This window comes from Solea solea, chromosome 14 (genome assembly GCF_958295425.1).
Source record: "Solea solea chromosome 14, fSolSol10.1, whole genome shotgun sequence".
Classification (NCBI taxonomy): Eukaryota; Metazoa; Chordata; class Actinopteri; order Pleuronectiformes; family Soleidae; genus Solea; species Solea solea.
The window spans coordinates 20,317,339-20,335,698 of NC_081147.1; the positions used below are offsets into that span (position 1 = coordinate 20,317,339).

An 18,360-nucleotide genomic window follows, 5' to 3' on the forward strand; every position below is an offset into this window, starting at 1 on the left:
ATAACTTTAAAGGACTTTTTCAGGGTTAAGAGGTCAAGGTAAGTGTGTGTGTGTGAGAGAGAGAAATAACCCTGTAGTAACTAGTAGGGTAGGTATGGATGAACAATCAATAAGTTTCTTATCCAAATGGTAATTCAAAACAAAGGCAATTAGCAAATCACAAATGCTGCAATTGAACTGTTCTGTTTTTGACTGTTCTGTGCTCTCAAAAATGTAATACAGACATTCATATATTCAACTTTTTCTTCCTTGTAGTAGATTAGAGTTAATATTGGGATGGAGTCTTGTGTTATTGCTTCAGTTAAACACAATTTATAACTCATTGGTATTTTGAAATTAATGTAGAATTTTAATATATATTACTAATATATTGAAGTGTACAGTATTTCTCAGAAAATTACAATATTTTATAAAATAAAATGATCAGGTGCTGTTGTTTATCTATTTATACTGTAGATAGGCATTCTCAACACTATGACTACAGTTTCTTTTGTTGATGATCTTTCAGCATAATTTTTTTTAGCCGTTTGGACTGTTGCTATGAAGCTTCCTTAGACGTAGCGAGGAGAAGGCCATAAGGCCCGTTGGAAAATGAAGGGATGACAGCTGCATCTGTTTATCATGTGGGGTACAATAGCGCACCTTGAGAGGCAGCCAGAGCTTGTATTCTCACTGATTCTGGCTCCAACACAGCAGGCCCGAATTAAATTAAAAGAAAAGGCAGATTCACACTATATGTGGGCAGAATCAAAAATCAAGATGTTCTAGATTTACTCCGTTCAACTTGTACACATACATGTACACATGAAAATAGGAGGCTGTGATAATTATCTATCTATATCATACTCAGAGTTTTCATTTAAAGAAAGCAAGAACACGGCATTTGTAAAAGAGCACAAATAAACTTTGAATATCCTACACTTCCAATCCAATCAGGAGCCAGAACTCTACATCTCTAATCTTTGATTAATTTTACAACTCACCGCCAACTGCCCGTCGTCGCCTCATGACTGATGAAAGTCATGGTTTGTGAGGACCCACGACTAACCCCTCCCCCACGCGTCGCAGACCCCACTCTCATTTCCAGGATGCTGGAAATTTGATCCGAGTCTTAAACGACTTCAGCCAAAGCAGCTAAAATCAATTCAAATTCAGACCTGACCCAGTGCATCAGTGTAAATCTTGTATACCTGTAACATTTAAACACATGTGCACAGAGTCTGTGCGTATGTATTTGTAAGAATTTTACGGTCAAAGAAATCATAGAAGTTAATCAGCCTGAATTAAAAAAGATTTTGTGTGTGTGTTCTAATTTTTAATTTACTCCCTGCCTGTGGGCATTAAAGTCCCTGTAAAGTGATAAAAATATCTCTTGTGACTTTGTCATCCCACAGAAAAATGTGTTATGAACCACCGTGCCAATTTTAAATTTGGATTTAAAAAAAGTCGTCAAGTGTTGAAAATGTAGGTTTTTTTCAAATCCTGTAAAAAAATTTAGCAACATTTTTCGGCTGGAGGAGCCAAACACACAGACACACACATACTGGCCTACTCGCTTAAGTGGGGACCAAAGTCCGTGAACGTTGCTGTTTGCCAGTGTTTGAACAGAATATTAACGCAAACGCATCTGTAATTAAACTTCCTGTTCCACAAACAAGTAGAGAAGCGACGTTCACCTGCGTTGGTCACAACTGAAGTCGGTGTCCACTGTAGAAGTTCTGTCCTCTGCTCCTAACGTTCTCTCTTTTTTAGTTAAAGGCAAATCCTTTAAATAAAAAACGTTTATTTATTGTACATCTATATCTCTGATGACTGCTATATTTGTAGGTTTGGATCTAGTTTTTCTTGTGTGTGAGTCAGTGTCCGCTCTCCTCCTAATGAACTCTCTCTATCTCTTTCTCTATCAGTGGTACCTGCAGCCTCACTGCAGGAGTCTGCTCCTCTTCTTCTTCCTCTTCTTTACTTCATTTCCTCAGCTTTTCTGTGTGTGTGTGTGTGTGTGTGTGTGTGTGTGTGTGTGTGTGTGTGTGTGTGTGTGTGTGTTGTTTTTTGCATCCAGTCGGGACAACATTTTCAAGACAATTCATCTTCACTATAACTGGCAAAGCAACAGCAGTGGTGTAGGAGCTGGCACATTTACTCATGCGTAAACGCTGATAAAGCGCTGAGGCTTTATATATATATATATATATATATATCGTTACAGTGTTTGCTATGCAAACTATGGCTCGTGTGCACATTGTTTTAGACATGCCTAAAATTCTGGGTCACTGGAGATAAACATTTCTTTCTTTTCGTCTTACATAAATGTGAATTTAAAATGCTTGAAAATAGACCCCCTAAATGATTTATGAGCATGTTTGCAAGAATTCGGGGATTCACATGCTGCATTTTGGAGCATACTTAAAAACATAACTCCACATACTTACAGTATTTGCAAGAAATAAATTGGAAGTATACACTCATGCTGGTGATTAACAGAGTGACAGAGAGGTAAAATCAAACTGAGCATACACCTGAATTGTAATTCACTGTAATTCCACAGTTTATTGGATTTGAAGTCCACCCACGTTTTCAGACACCTCCACCTCCACCTCAAAACTTCTGACCCCGCCTCGCTGCAAGAGCGGGTGAATACAGTTTAATTTGTAATGCCTAAGCTGAGTTATTTGAATTTCCAGTCTCCCATTGAGCTGGTCAACCTGTAGAATCCCGTCTTGCCCTCTTCTTAAAGCTTAAGCTTAAGCACAATTTTAACAACAGTGATTCTACAACATGACGTTTCCTTAGCTGCGCAGATGAGCTTCAAAAAGGGTAGTGAGGCCTTCTGTGCTGAATCATGAGCTGCCTGCACTGAGACGCGGCCTTCACAGGCTTTGTCTGCTTCCTGCTTGGTGTATTCTCACATCCCAGGGGCTGAGTCTTGACACACAGTCGGGTTTTCTCCTGGCAAATCTTTGAACTCACCAACAGCAGCCCCAATTTTAGCAGCGAGCATCCCTTTAAGATGTCAGGGTATAATAACAGAGAAGGGAAAACAAAAACACATTATGCACCGTGCCTCTATATCACTGATATGTGATTCATTTGTGCTGCTATGTTTTTCCCAACTGCTATATCTGTAGTTTTGGATCTAGTTTGCCGTGTCTGGTTCGTCTGTCATGTTGCCAAGAGAACAAGCAGTAGTTATTTTTTGTTTTGTGCAAGTTCCCAATGATGAGAAAATTGTTTCCCGGTCACAAACATCTGAAAATGCTCTGTCTTATGCAGCAGCAACCACCCACACTCCTGTTTTCATCTTTTTAAGCAACAAATGCAGGTTAACTATAGGTTAAGTATAACTCTCAAGTGCTGCTACATGTTGAATTCTACCTGAAATATATATATTTGGAGAGAGATACTGACGTTCCTGCCCAAAGTTTCCTATCAAAGATACAGAAAAAATAGAAACAATTGTACTGTGAATTTACAGACAGAAACCCCAAAAATCTTGTACACTAAATATTGTATGACAAGCCAACTGAGAGAATCCTAACTTGTCGGGGTCGGACTTCATTGAGATTTAGCAATTGTGTTAGGTTTACTGTAGCAGCTGTGAAACGTTTACGACTGCGCTCTGTTTGACATTCCCTCTAGACATATTGTCACGTCAAACCGGCCCTGTGGCTTCGCTGCCTCTGACCTCTCAGGTCTCAGATGTTCCTGGCAGGTGTTTTTCAGTAACGCATCCATAAAATATGACATATGCGTGATGCAATCATTATCTGCGTTCAGCTTTGATAAACCAGTTGGGAGTATAGCTGCCAGCCACTTGCGAAACACTCTTTGATCTTAAACCTTTTCATTCTCAAATGAGAATGACCTCGCTGGTAACAGAGGCGTTGCAACACGAGGTCGGCAAAGCCGGCGAGCGCTTGGGGCATTTAAGGGCCAGCCACACAGAAACATGTTTAGGTGAATAAGCATAATTGCGTCCACACGGAAACGGCGTTTTAGGGGACCTGAAAGGGTATTTTTTTGAAAATGCTGGGGGTCTGTAAAGTCATGCACACAGAAATGGCACAAAACGTAAATATAAACAAACATTATGTCTGTAATGTGTACAACATCTTCTTCTCTGTTTTTGGTGTAACGTTACAGCGCAACTCACAGTCCTGGTATGTGTCATACCGTTTCTGTCTGGGTGTGGCCTTAAAGGAATACTTCACTGATTTGCATTTAGCTTTTTATTACTAGTAGGGTAGTATTTTAGAAAAATTGGGCTTCCCAAATATATCTTCATTATTTTTTATGTTACATGCCCACCAGTGACACTTGGTTCAAGCCTTGGTCCAAGGCTTGAAACTGCAACGCTAATTCCGCACTTTTTAGACCTACTCATTTGCAGGACCAAGTGTCACTGGTGGGCACGTAACAAAGAAAAGAATGAAGATATTTCTCAACTCAGGGGAAACTGAGGTTGGCACAATTTTTCAAAAATACTACCCCTATTCTAGTAATACAAAGCTAAATGCTAATCGGTGAAGTATTCCTTTAACTATGAGGATGGCCGCCAACAACTAATTATTTTAGTCCACAACAAGCATCAAGCAAACGTTTTTTATGAGAACCTCGCAGTATTCTATCAGTCAGCTAAGTACAGGAACCTGCAACAGCAACCGGATCACACGAGGTCTAAAAAAAATATTGGTTTAATGGACTGGTTAGTTCTCATCAGAAGTGAAACACTGAAAAACCTGCTCCAACACACCTGATTCAAATAGTCAATTTCATAATCAAGCTCTGCAAATGCCAGGTAATGACCCATTTATTTGAATCAGGTGTCATCTAAAACTTGCAGGGAAGTGGGTCCCGAGGACCAGGATTAAGAAACACTCATATCGACCTTGTTTTGGGAATGTGAAAGTAACTGAAGCCTGCCCCACACCGGAGGATAATTGTCAAGAGTTTGGTCCCGATCTGACCATTCCGTCTGCCTTGTAATTTGGGGTTGATTTGAACAGATTACCTGGCAAAATGATCCTGTAATGTGTAGTCTTCCCCATTTCAAATAGTACGTGTTAAACATGTTGGGGCGTGAGCAGAACCCAATTTGCCAATGAGGGCGAGTTGACCGGGAAACGGATGACGGAATCAACTTGAACAAGCCAAGTTGATTCCGTCTTCTCAGCCGTGACTTCATCCACAGTTTTTTGCATTTCTCAGCACAAAACATCGCGTACACACAACAGCTGTTAACTGACGCCGCCGACAGTCCACGTTCATGTCCATGCTAGTTTCTGTGAGATTCCAAATCCCTGGAATCTGCTCCCTGGAATCATTTGATGTGTGGTCCTGTGTCTTGACTGAATGGTCTCGCCTGGATTATATCATTCCTCTGTGGTCTCCCACATTTTTAAAAAGTCAGATTTGAAAATCCTGTAGTGGGGGGCAGGCTTAAGGGGCTGACTTCCTGTTAATGTATGGCACTTCCGCTATGTGTTTCCTCCACGTTTCTGTGAACACAGCGAGTCTGCTTTCTTGACAATCAAAAAACAAATAGAAGCGGCAGGTCAGTCCCACATCTGTGTAATATTACCAAGTGGGGGTGGCCTCTTCATGTAACATATGAGGTTATTTTTTAATTATTTTGTGCTGTTGCTCAGTGTGAATGACGAGAATGAGATGAAATGATGAATACATAAAAGTGGGCAATATAACCTGGTTTTAATTACACAAGAATATCAACTGCTACTTGGGACAGCTGTGATTTTTACCTGCGGCTGCTTATGTCGCCCTGGATGTTTTACGGGTGTTTCATAGCGTTGATACTTACCGGATGATCTTCTGTTGGTTTATTTTTAACAAAGTGGAATATGCAGAAATAGGGACACATGATACCTGTTTTCTAGAAGCGATATTATCTCTCAAAGTAGTCGCCCTGCTGCAGCATAAAGCTGCACAACATCTGGCCTGAAATGCCAAACTGGGAGTCTCTCACACGAGTAATGGCGAATGTCTCTTCACATGTTCAAGCTGAATATAACACCTATTCTGTAAGATTGCTTGTGTAGGTTTGCATTCACTGGACATGGGTTTGAAAAATAGTATTGTAATGTAAATACATTTGCAAGAACAAAAACTGTACAAATGTATTTGGCCATAAAGCCAGATCACCGTCATTACAGTATGAACCATGAACTGTGCTATACTTCAGAATATGGATTCGGTGATATATCCTCGTCCTTCCTTATGTAATTTGATAATTGCCAGGGCAAATATCGATATTTTAATTAACAAATTAAGGTGCTTTAAAGTCAACCACAGTGGTTCTGCTCTACTGAATGAGGGGAATGGAAGTTACCTGCCAAAGAAGAGGGAGTTTACAGCGGGATAATGATGCTACGTAAAGAGATGTTGATGTTGTGAATAAATAGAAAAATCCTGCACTTTTAACTTTTCATAGACATTTTGTTTCCTTCAGTTAGAAAGACATTTTGATGTATCACAGAATCCTTGTATCGTATTATTGGTATCGTGATATTATTGGTATCGTGGACCATGTATCGTATCATGAGGTACCCTGTGATTCCAACCCCTACTTCAGAAAATACAAAATTTGTAGGCCCCCCACATCCCTTTTGTTTGGGGTCTTCTTGTAATGCCCCTGACCAGGAATCCAGCCGTAATGTGGTCTCCTGCTGCTTCAAGGTTTGACGAGTTGACACGGTCTTAACCGCGCTATTCTGACCTCTGGCATTAATGAGGCTTTTTCACCCAGATAACTGCTGCTCCATGGATGTTTTCTCCTTTTTGCACCATTCCTCTGTAAACCATAAGGAAGGATGTACGTGACAATCCCTGTAGACCGGCAGTTTCTGGTATACTCAGACCAACAACAACCACGGCACATTCACAAGTCACTGAAATCACCCGTCCTCAGCATTCTGATGCTCGTTTTGAGCTTCAGTATTTTGTCTTGCCCATGTCTACATCCCTAAATGCACTGAATCTCAATTGAAAAAAGGGCATCCCTTATAATTGTTAGTAAGTGGCAAATTATAGTGGCAGCTATTATTTAAATAAATAAAATATGCCGGTGCAGATCATACCAAATCACTGTATAAAAAATGCTGTCTTACAGAAATTGCGACTCAAATGTTATTTTGAGTATTATTACACACATTTAAATGAAAACATGCCATGGGCCACATTCATTATATAATATATCATTATAACGGATGGATGGATGGAATTAAATTGGTGCCCTTATACCTGGTCATGGGGTAAAAGGGCAGTTGCTTGAACCTGGAGTCTATCTGTGCATATCAATGCTTTGAATTTATATTTGTGTAAACAAGCAGTTTAGTTTAGTTTATTTCATTTCATTCACAAATAAAAAAAACAATTCAATATAAACACAAAATTGTCCATGTCTGGAATGGAAAGGAAAAGAGAAAACAATAATCTTATTTACTATGTTCCTTTATCACAAGTAATCAATTTACATAATATATAAAACAATATAGACAAATAAAACAAGTAAATAAAATAGTCATAGTCCAACACAGCCACTCACATTCCTGTTGTTAAGACAAAACTTCAAAGGGAAAAAAACAAAAAAATATCCATTTGTTAATATGCAAGTTATTCAAATTTAACACATTTCCTTGTATTTCCTTAACATACTGGTTTAAATTGGATTTTTAAATGTAATATTTGATGTAGATTGTTTGGTTTCTTTGTTCGGGTTGTTCCATAGACTGATTCCTTTCACAGAAATGCAACATATCTTGTTTTTTGTTTTTTAAAGATCTCTGTTCCTTTTAAGTTATACTTGCTTTCTCTTTTTCAAATCTTTTCTTTAGGTGTACCTAATAAAGTGGTGGGTGAGAGTAGAATACGTTCTAATCCAATGATTTGTCGTCAAGTTATTCCAGGGCTAAATATGTGTGGATGTTAATCCTCGTCTGAGGAAATAGCTGAAAATCCCTTGCTCTAAAGCAGCATATGCACGACTTTATTGACTCTTTAGGGGGTAAAAATAGAAAGTCTGCCTCCGTACGACTCCACGGAAGAACCTCCCTGCAATGACAGACTCGAGCCCACAGCGTGCACCGCTCTGTGTTTTTCACCTGTAGGGCTTTAGAGCCGGCGCTAGGACCCAGGGTGCGCGATTCTCATCTCCAGCTGCTGCAGACCGAACACTGGCAATAAGGGAAGATCGCGAGGACAAGCCAAAATTGCATACTGTATTCATCCTACTTCCAAAATCACCACCCTTAGCCCCCCACGGCGGAAGCCTGCGCGTGGAGACAACAATAGCTTGTTGCGTTGTGTGCAGGCTTTGCGGCTGTAGACAGCTCGGAGCGCAAGGTAAGACGGCGCAATACCATGCGATTACTAATAACAAAGGCGTTACGGGCGGGCAGGGGGCATTAAAGGGGGCATTGCACAACGTTATTGAGGGCAGAGTGAAACTCTTGACAAACTTTGACCTGGATATTAGTGTTTTGTGCACCGCTCGGTGTCTCGCAGTAGTTGCTGTAGTGATGTCTCGCTTTTATCCCGCGGCATTATGTAGGATAGATGTAGGCTCGTGTGTCTCGCACGCATGCACAGCCAAGTTGTGTGTGTCGAGATGTCACAGCCTCTGTACACGAGTCCGTGTCCACGCGTGTCTCTCTCCGTGTGTGTGTGTGTGTGTTTGTAGAGGCTGACACAGTAAGTGGAGACGAAGTGATGCTTTATTTTGTTTTAATTTTCGGACATATTGAGCATCATCATGTGGAAGGAACATCGGCACCACAAGAACGAGACCATGCATGCGCCGTGACTGTTCCTGCCTCCCGTACAACGATCCATTACACTTCTGCCAAGATGGAAGAAGAAGAATTACACGCTTTGTGTGTGTTTTTATTTTTCATTTATTATTTCCACGTCCAAGCTTCCGGACCTCGGTATTCAGTATTGACCAGGTGAACTTAGACGGGACACCCTCTCCCCCTCTCTCTCCGTCTCTCTGTGCGAACCATGGCGGCCTAAACGGGGTCGATCATCTCCAGCACTGATGGATGACCGTGTTTGTCCACTTTCAGGACGACATACTTGAACACAATAACAAAACAAAAACACCACGCAGGCCCCTCGAGATAAGAGAGAATGCACTGGTCACGTGTCAGCTCAGGAAATAAACATACATGTCCATGCATAATAATAACGATAAGAAGAAGTTTTCTATTGTAACCACCTCCAGCCCAGCGGAGCCGGTCACTACCGGGATATGGCTCCTGCGCGGTGGTGGTGGAGGTCTCCGGGTCTCCCCCCGGCTCAGACTCAGGCTCAGACACAATGCGATGTGTCAGCTCAGCTGCCGACTTTCTGATAGTGACTTCACCACTGGTTCCCTCTTTTCTCACTAACAGGCGTTTATTTGGGGTTTCCTAATTTCACATTTGGCCGTCTGTCAGTGATCGCACGTAGCCATTTCTGCACGAATGGCGAAGGGCATGGTAGAGTCTCTCTCTCTCTCTCACACACACACACACACACACACCGATCCACTCCTCCCCGACAGGAAAGCAGCGAAATAGTTTCTGCTGCTGCTGCTGCTGCCGCTGCTGTTGTTCTCGGCGGATGGACTGGGGCTGAGGGGGGGAGATCGTTATGATCCTGCACCGCCCTCACTGGTGGTCAGAGTCGAGAGCCTCCCAGTGAAACAACTCTTGTCAGTCAGTGACACGACGCTGTTGAGGGTGGACGGTTATTTCCTCAGACACCCACAAGTGTTGAGAAAAGTAGGAAATTTTGTTGGCCCAGAGGAGAAGAGAGCATGTAAACAGCAGCAGCAGCAGCAGCAGGCCTGTCTGTGCACTGCTTTCAGCGTTCAGGTAAGACAAGTGGCCTAATTACAGCAGGCTGAGCTACTCGGGAACTTTACTGTACTAGACCTGGAGACCACACAGTGGTAACCATGCAGGAAGATTTGTTTAAATAGGGATGTTTCACATTGTCACCTGGTTTTGGGGAATCAAGAATCAGAAGTGAAGTCAGGTCGTATGTGCGCGGAAGAAAAAGTTCATTTTGATTTGAATGATGAGATAAAAAAATGATGTGTACTACTATCAGAAAAAGGCTGATGTTTCTTGAATAGAGCTGCTGAGTAAATAGTATAACATGTATAACATGCAGATACATGTTCTGCACTGACTGTACTTTTGTGATTTTATCACCGCTCTGATGGATTTTTTATTAATCTATTTTGTATGAGCTTAGTTTAAGTTATATTTCAGATTTTTAAAGATGATACCCATGTGTGGGTGGGGTTTCTCCGGGTTCTCCGGGTTCCCTCCCACTGTCTAAAGACATGCAGATTTTGGGAGATTAGGCAAATAGCACACCCTAAATTGACTGTAGGTGTGAGTGTGAATGGTTGTTTGCGTCTACATGTGGCCCTGTGATGGACTGGCGATCTGTCCACTGTGTACCCCGCCTATCGCCCTATGTCAGCTGAGATTGGCACAGCACCCCCCAAATCACCCCCTCCCCCACCCGTGAGCTAATCCTTCATTTATTTATTTATCTGAACAGCCATTCTCATACTCTCAGAGCAGATAAGGGACAATATGTTTCTCGCATATAAAGAAAGATGGTTGCTTGATGTTTGATATGGATCTTGGATTTTTCTGTAAAAAAAATAAAAGACTAGTTATATGAGAGAAAGGAACACCGACTGTGTTTGATGTCTTGAGGTTAGAGAAACTTTTGTGTGTTTTGTTGTAGTTTTCAGTGAAAAGTACTCCATGTGTGCTTATTTCTTTCTGTTGGGTGATTAGGAGAATTGAATTTGGCAAACCCGGTAGAGAAGGCATAATATTTTTTGTTCAACACTGGTCTGTAGAATTATCTGGGACTCCTGTAATGAAATTAAATATTGGATGAACTGCTGCAACAGTCATTTGTTGGTGTCTCATAAAGCCACAAGGGTTTTTTTCATTCATGACGAAGAGTCAATCAATCATACGGTGCTTAACTACAGAGCCACCGTGTGATTATGGAGCAGGAGAGCTCAATATCCTGTGGTTGTTTATCTTTGGGGGAGAACCCTGCAGCATGCTCAAGACTGCTTTGATAAAAACTTGTGTCTATTTGTGCGTGACTGGACATTGTTGCAGAAAATTTACTGTGCACAGAAAATTTGCAACTGTTTTTTTAAGTTAGAACATAAAGATCAAGAGTCTGGATTTGTTCCTTTGTTCATCATATTACCGCTCCAGGGTAAGTGGCCCGCCGGCAGGCCAAGAACACTACGGGTGTAATCATCCGCTACAAAAACATAGCGAAACAAAACAAATCCTGTCCTTTTTTTAAAAAACTGTTGTTCAGACCCTAATACGCACAAAACAAGTCCTAAACATGTACTTAAGTGTTTTTAATCTTTCTTAAAGCTCATTTTGAATGTTGGACTAGACGAAAAGCAATCATTCGTATCATTGTAAGCCACTGAATCATCATCGCATTTGGTATATTTGTAGAACAAGGAGTTGCCGAAGGGGATCAATGGCATCTGTGTGCATGGAATCATTGTTAGCTTGGTGTTATCTGTCAAAATAACACTTTTCTCCTTCGGTTTAGTCAAACTGCATTCGCATTATTCCCTTTTTGTTCCATTAATGTGACTCAGATTAGATTTATTGTCAGGCTGTGTGGCTGATTAAGTTATTAATTAGGACTATTGTAGGTTAAAATTAGGGGTATAGGCATTAACTGGTTATGTTTAAGGTTAGGGATCACCCTTTGTTACGGCTGTCCAAATGCAGTGTCCTAAGAAGAATAGCCGCACAAGCCTGCGCGTGTGTGTGGGTGTTTGTGTGCGTGTGTGGTAATGAGAGCAGTCATACTGGAATCTTTGCAGCTTTAGCCTATGCATGTGTCGAGTGTGTCGTCACTGACCAACACTGGCAGCGCAGACAAAGCCTAACAACAACAACAACAGAGGAGAATAGTAAGTCACATTCACGTGAAAGTCAGATGCAATACACCTGTGGTTATGAATGTGAAACGTCCCATCTCTTCTGCACTGAGCCAGAATTAAAGAAGTTGGGCTGTGTGAAATATGGATCCTTTTAACTGAAAGGCACGTTGTGTCTCGGTTGATTTTGTCGGTTTGGGTGCTAAAGGCTAAAAATGAAACTCATGATTCATAGTTTTTGCTCTGGATTTGTCTGAAAGCCACTTTTCTGCAGTTAAAACCAGGCCTGACCTGATAGTGACAGGAAATCAGCCACTGCATGATGTGAATGATGCTAAACTGAAAATAACATGCAAGAGTGAGCGAGCGCTGCTTTGGCAATCACAGCAGCGTCAGAATTCTGGTCACATTGAGGAAATGGTTCAAAATCACATGGTTCATTTTGTATGTAGTAAGTCCACTGATGCTAATCATAATGAAACTCCAAATCCAAGGGAGTACAGTTATGCATCTGCGTGGATGAATTGTGTGTTCTATTCTTTGTGATAGACAAGAAAGTGTTGATGAGATTATAATCCTGGCTCTACATATCCTTAATGTCACGTCTAGTATGTAGAGGCATGTGGAAATAAACAGTTCTATCTATGTATTTATTTAATATCAGACAGAGTGAAATGTTCGAGACGCCCGTTGTCGCCTTGCGAGCGAGTGTTTTTTTGATGTGGGTGCTGACGGAGGTTAGTGCAGGACACCCTGTGGCTGAAGATAAACCACACTAGACTTCAGCAACGTTAACGCATGACATCTGCACAGTATACTGAAAACCTACTTTATGTAACGCGGTCGCGTTGCTGGAGGGTAACTTTAGAAAGCGCTCCGGTTTTCTCCTCCCATCTTCTTCACCCTCCTCCATCTGTGTGCAGCCTTCAGCAGGCAGCTGAGAGCCTTCATCACACCACACTGTTTTTGCTTCCTCAAGTTAATTCCATGCGTCGGACTCAAACTTCCCTCACTCTGGTCTCTGCCGCCAATGAGGTTCTGTTTTTTTTTTGGCCAGCTGACCTTCTGTGTGCTTGTTGATTGACTTTAATTGTGAGAAGGGGGAAATGATTGTCTTCCAGGTTTGTTTGTATAGTCACATGAACACAAAGCGTTTTCTGACTTTGATGCACCTGCTAGCCGCATAATACATGCAACACAAACTAAACCAGTTTTGTATAAAGTTAGTGTTATTACAGTGCAGACCTTGGTGACATTTTCTGGGGATGTAGGTTGTGGCCCAAGGAAGAAATGATTAGACTTTGGTGGTGATCCAGATCTGAATTCAGGTTTATTAACCTTGCGAGACTGGCACATTGTTTCATAAACTGTCAGGATTGCTGTAAAAGAAATAATGTGCCTCACCCAGGTCTATGTTGTTGTGTAGATTGGTTGAAATTTGGATTTTGATACTGTGGGGAAAGTGAGGTTTCTGCTCTCACTGAGTCCTTTTGCATGTTTTGGCTGAGCAACAATAATAATTCATATTGCAAATTTAATTTTATATAACAATGGTCACTCTTATATTGATATCATTTATAAGTTATATATAAATATATATATATGTATATAAGTAAATCACTTATCATCAGATCAAGAAATTGTAATCTAATCTAACGTGTAATGTTGATGTTTGTAAAATGTGTCTTCTGCCCATAGATCACTTTTAGCTGGTTTATTCAACTTCCGCTCAGTAGAAAAGCATTATTCTATAATTATCTGACATTTAACATAACAATTATTGACTCCCATGTAACCGGGACCATGAGGGTCTGCCACATTTAAACCTATTCAAATGAGTTCACACAATGACCACTAAGCCAATCAGCTCCAAATGACTCTCTGTGTTTCTCAGTATAGCAGCATTTAGATATTTTGTCACCCGGTGACATTCCTGTGCTGCACACAGGATATGATTATTTGTTTTACAACCAGACAGACGGAGGCAGCAGCAGCAACATTGTGGCAGTAAAGCGAAATGGCTCCAAACTGGAGGCTGGAGAACGACCGAAAACACAACAAAAGTTTCAGAAGTGAATTGTTACTATTCAAAAACCTTATTCAGCAGTTTGACGGGGGTAACTAGTCCCCCACCCCCCACCCTGCCTGCCCCTGCGCTGTCGCTGTATACACATAAACACTCAGTCAGGACTGGGGCCACGTCCAGATGGTTACCCGTAAACACGGCATTGTTTCAGGGAATATCTCCGTCCACACAGAACCCCCCCACCTCCCCAAAAATGCTGCAGTACACATGCCAGGACTGTACGTTGCACTGTGACGCTATACAGCAAAAACAGAGAAGATCATGATTTACACAAAATGACCCAAGCCAGGGAAAAGAAAGGAGAAATAATGTGCATATTTAGCGACTTTACAGACTTTTTCAAAAAAGCAACAGCAACAAATCTACCGATTTTCTGTCATAAACCTAAATACTTTCCAGGAAGGAAATGCACAATTCGGCCGCACGAGTGAGATCCACCTAACTGTATTTACTGCGGGCGGAGAGTCAGACACACAGTCACAGACAAGAAGGAGCTGTGGATGTTCAGTGCAGCCGACTGTGTGTGGAGCAATCACTGGTCTGTATTGTTTACTCAAGTAAAAATAGTGTCTGTGAAAATAGGTTTTGTTTTCTCCTCTCTTTATTGTACGATTCAACACCTTTTTCACCCCCTGTGTGTGAAATCTCTAAAAACAGGACGTGTTCCAGTGATATCCAGCGTGTTTTCAGGCTTTAGTTACTTTTCCTTAACAGTAGTTGGTAACACTGTTAAATATTCTCCAAACACAATGACAGCGCAAGTGAGATAGCTGGGACCATGATGTCGTCGTTTTCCTAAAGTAGCGTAGTCACTGTCTACACAGAAACTTAAGGCCGGCGTTTTCAAAAAATATGTGTGGACAGAATGCCTCTCTGACAAAAAAAAAGTATGCGTATTCACCTGAATCTGTTTCCGTGTGGACGCCCCCTGATCAGTGGCACAATACAAACATCAACAACAAATATCACCACAAGTTACACACTAAGGCTTTAATACTTTCTATAGAAAACTATGGAGGACAAGACTCCAGCACTTAAACACCTGCGTTTTACACACTGGCACCTGAAACGTTTACGTTTTGATCCACTGGATCTAGATGACTTTCTAGATCTGGATAGAACGTTACCTGATGTGTTAAGATGTCGCTGATTATATACACATCTGAACTTGTTAAACGGGTCTTTTCATGTCATGTTTAAATTGCAGTTATTTACAGTTTTGCCCATGATAGGAAATGTGTATTTCCTGATATTTTGCTAACGTTATCAGTAGATTTTCTTCAGTAGTTAGCCGTGGGCAACTGGACTTGGCTTGAGTTGAGTTTGAAGACCTTTAGAAGACGGAAAGGTCTACTCAAACTCAACTCATGTCCAGTCGCCCCCACAGCTAACTACTGAAGAAGATTATGACCTCGATGAAGGAACCTTCACTGACATCTCATCAGTAGATTCTTACCAAAATGTAGTGGAACATACTTGGATCACAATTCAGATTCTGAAGGAATAATTCAGATTGATCCGTCAAAAAGGAAGTAGCTTACAGAAGGACAGACAAACCCTTTAGTGTCAAAAGTGACAAAACAGTGATTGTATGAGATACCTGTGAAGGACAGAGCAGAGAGGAGAGCTGTGTAAATGTGCCTCCTCCTGCTAATTTTGACTGACACACTCATGTATAAATACATTTAACTTATATTTTATTCAGTGTATTCACCCTTGAAACCGTATAGCTTAATGTCATGTAGCCTTTAAAATCAATAGGTTTTATTTTAATGAATAAAGTTGCCTCTCACATGTTTTAAAGCCCCCCCCCCACCCCCCTCAGTGACTGCATCGTGGTGCTCTCGCTTGCCTGCCGATGTCAGACACGAGCCCGCAGTGAAAGCCGACTCCGGTCAAACTAACCTGACTTTGCCTCTGAGACACAAACACGCCTTAACTGACCACCGCGAGCCGCAATAACGTGCACTTTGTCACTTCGTTAGCCCGATAGCCCCGTTTCAGTTTAGCGCACCGTTACACTCTTTTGGTCGCGATCCCCAATTCCCCTTGAGCGGCTGGGAGCTCGCAGTGCATGCCGGAACCTGTAGTGCTCACCCCTCCCCGCCTGTCTAGCGCGTAACCCTGGGCGTGGATACGCGAGCACTACATCTCCCATGCTGTTGCCGTGCGCACCCTTCTGCCCCTCTCTCCTCTCGCTCACTCTCCCACCAGACTGGAGATACGGAACGGACTGTCTTGGCGACCTCCCCCCCTCCTCCTCCTCCTCCTCATACCCTCCCCTCCTCCTCCCTCTCTCCCGCCCCCCCTCTGGACTTTTAGAACCGAAAACCGTCGAGATCAGTGAAGAGCCTACGGACGGCGGAGAGGCGAAAAGGCTCAGACGCGGCCGCACCGGAGTCGCGCTTGTGCGTCGTTCACATGCCATCTGGACGAACGGGTTCGTAAGTGTTTGTGTCATGAGACATCTTTTTATCTCGCCGGCCGATTAGCTCGGGAATTATTCAATAAGAGAGAGAAGGAGGGAGAGAGAGAGCGAGAGAGAGGAGGGGGAGAGAAAGAGAGAAGGAGACTTAAGGGGGGACGAAGAGAGAGGAGAGGCTTGGTTGGTTGGTGGGGTGGTTCGGTGAAATGCCTTTCAACACCGAAGTGCCTCAGTCAGTCAGTCCGGTAAAGAAAGGGCCGATATACGGCGGGAGCACCTCGCGCTATTAGGGGATAAATAACAGCAGCCCTGCCTCAACATGTTAAAGCACCGGGAGCTGCGAGGCTCCGCGGAGGCTCCGCTGAGACTCCGCTGCGACTCCGCTGCATGCGCACGGAGCTGGAGGCTGGAAGCCCGAGCCGGAGGTGGTGGTGGTGGTCAGCGGCCACTCCGGCTGCACAAGCCTGCGCGAGAAGTTCTCACCCACCCCGTGCTTTATGTAGTTGTCCGGCCTGCTACTTTTTTATGTCATGTTTGCGAGTGAAGTCAATGCAGTCAGATTCTGCTCTCGTGTGTGTGAGTGTGTGTCATCACTCATTTGTTTGAATAAAAACAGTGAGTGAACGTGGCTTAAATGTGATAAAAGTGCTGAGGTGGTTGTAGCTCGTGTTTGTCTGTAGTTGCTGCTGCTGTGAATCTATACCTGACAAATCTCCTCTGTTGATTTATGTGCACGTTGACAGTTTTTTACCAAACCGTATATTATCCAGGCCTTAACTCGCTCTTGTCATGTTTTTATTTTTGAGACATTAACGCTTCTGTTTGTAGGTGAAGGTGTTTGGATTAATTTATGGTTATTTCTTCTAGTTATTCTTTTAAATACGTATCATTAAACGCCTAAATTAAAAGTATATATGAGTCTGTTGTGAGTTTTGTTTGTTTGTTTGCTTTGATGTTGATGTTGACTCATCTCACCAGGCTAAGATGTGGTACATTGTGCTGCCTCTTTGGTTTAATCCCCCCCCCCCCCCGATAAACATGTGTCTCACTTGGGAACTTTCATTTCCACGTTTCCGTTGATGTTACGTACTCGCTGTCCGGTCGGTGTGTGAGCAGGGACGGGGCACCTGAGAGCCGAGAGCCCGCTCTCCTCTCCTCCTGCAGAGAGACACGGAGCTCGCCACAGTTTCCACTTAAACGTGTTGTTGTTGTTGTTGTTGCTGTCCTCCTTTCTGCGGTGTGTCCCCGGTGTCTCCACACGCATGTGCACTTATTCACATTTGACATTGGGACGTGTGTCTTTTGTGTCGTGTGTGGGCTAAACAGACCGGGGAAGACGAAGAGGCTCGTTTTGTGGGCTTCTTCCGAGTCTGTTAATAATAATAATAATAATAATAATAATAATAATAACAATGTCAGGCTGCTGGACTTTTTTCTTCTTCTTTTTTTCCTCCATTCATTTGCTTCATTTCACGCATTCATCGGCCTCCATTAGAGAGGAGCGGAGGACGGGCAGCACAAAGACAAAAGTAGCTGCTGTGAGTAACTGTTGTTGATGAATGCAGCGACGATGGTGGTGACGATGCGTCGTCTTCGTGTGCTGCTGCTGGATCCTCGCAGATACAGTGCGAGCAGACACCGCTGTGTCACTCATCATCACGGGGGGTTGGAGGGGGGGGTTTCACGGACTCCTGTGCACTGTGTGAAGCGATTTCTACCCCCCCTCCTCCCTAAGCTTTGACATAGATTTCGTTCCTGGTTCCTTTTCGTCTCATGTAGTTGCAGATGCGCTCGCCTGCGCTCACCTCCACCTACATAACAGCTGTTCTCTCGCTGTGTGTGTGTGTGTGTGTGTGTACAGGAGAGTGATGCAAATGTTTGCTTTCAGATGACATCACA

The 18,360-nt window shown here is 42.7% G+C and overlaps 1 protein-coding gene across 6 annotated transcripts in view; it reads left to right on the plus strand.

Moving 5' to 3' along the window:
- bcorl1 (BCL6 corepressor-like 1) overlaps nt 1–18,360 on the plus strand; it is a 38,309-nt gene that overhangs the window by 3,926 nt on the left and 16,023 nt on the right. Inside the window, exon 1 of one of the 6 annotated variants that reach the window (XM_058649501.1) lies at nt 8,195–8,355. The exons of 1 other annotated variant lie outside the window; for it this stretch is intronic. The gene's annotated coding sequence lies outside the window, so the exon portion shown is untranslated. Of the gene's footprint in view, nt 1–8,194; nt 8,356–9,851; nt 9,870–16,163; nt 16,481–18,360 lie in introns of those variants that run through there. 4 more of the 6 variants (XM_058649504.1, XM_058649505.1, XM_058649502.1 and 1 more) reach the window with 4 other exon arrangements.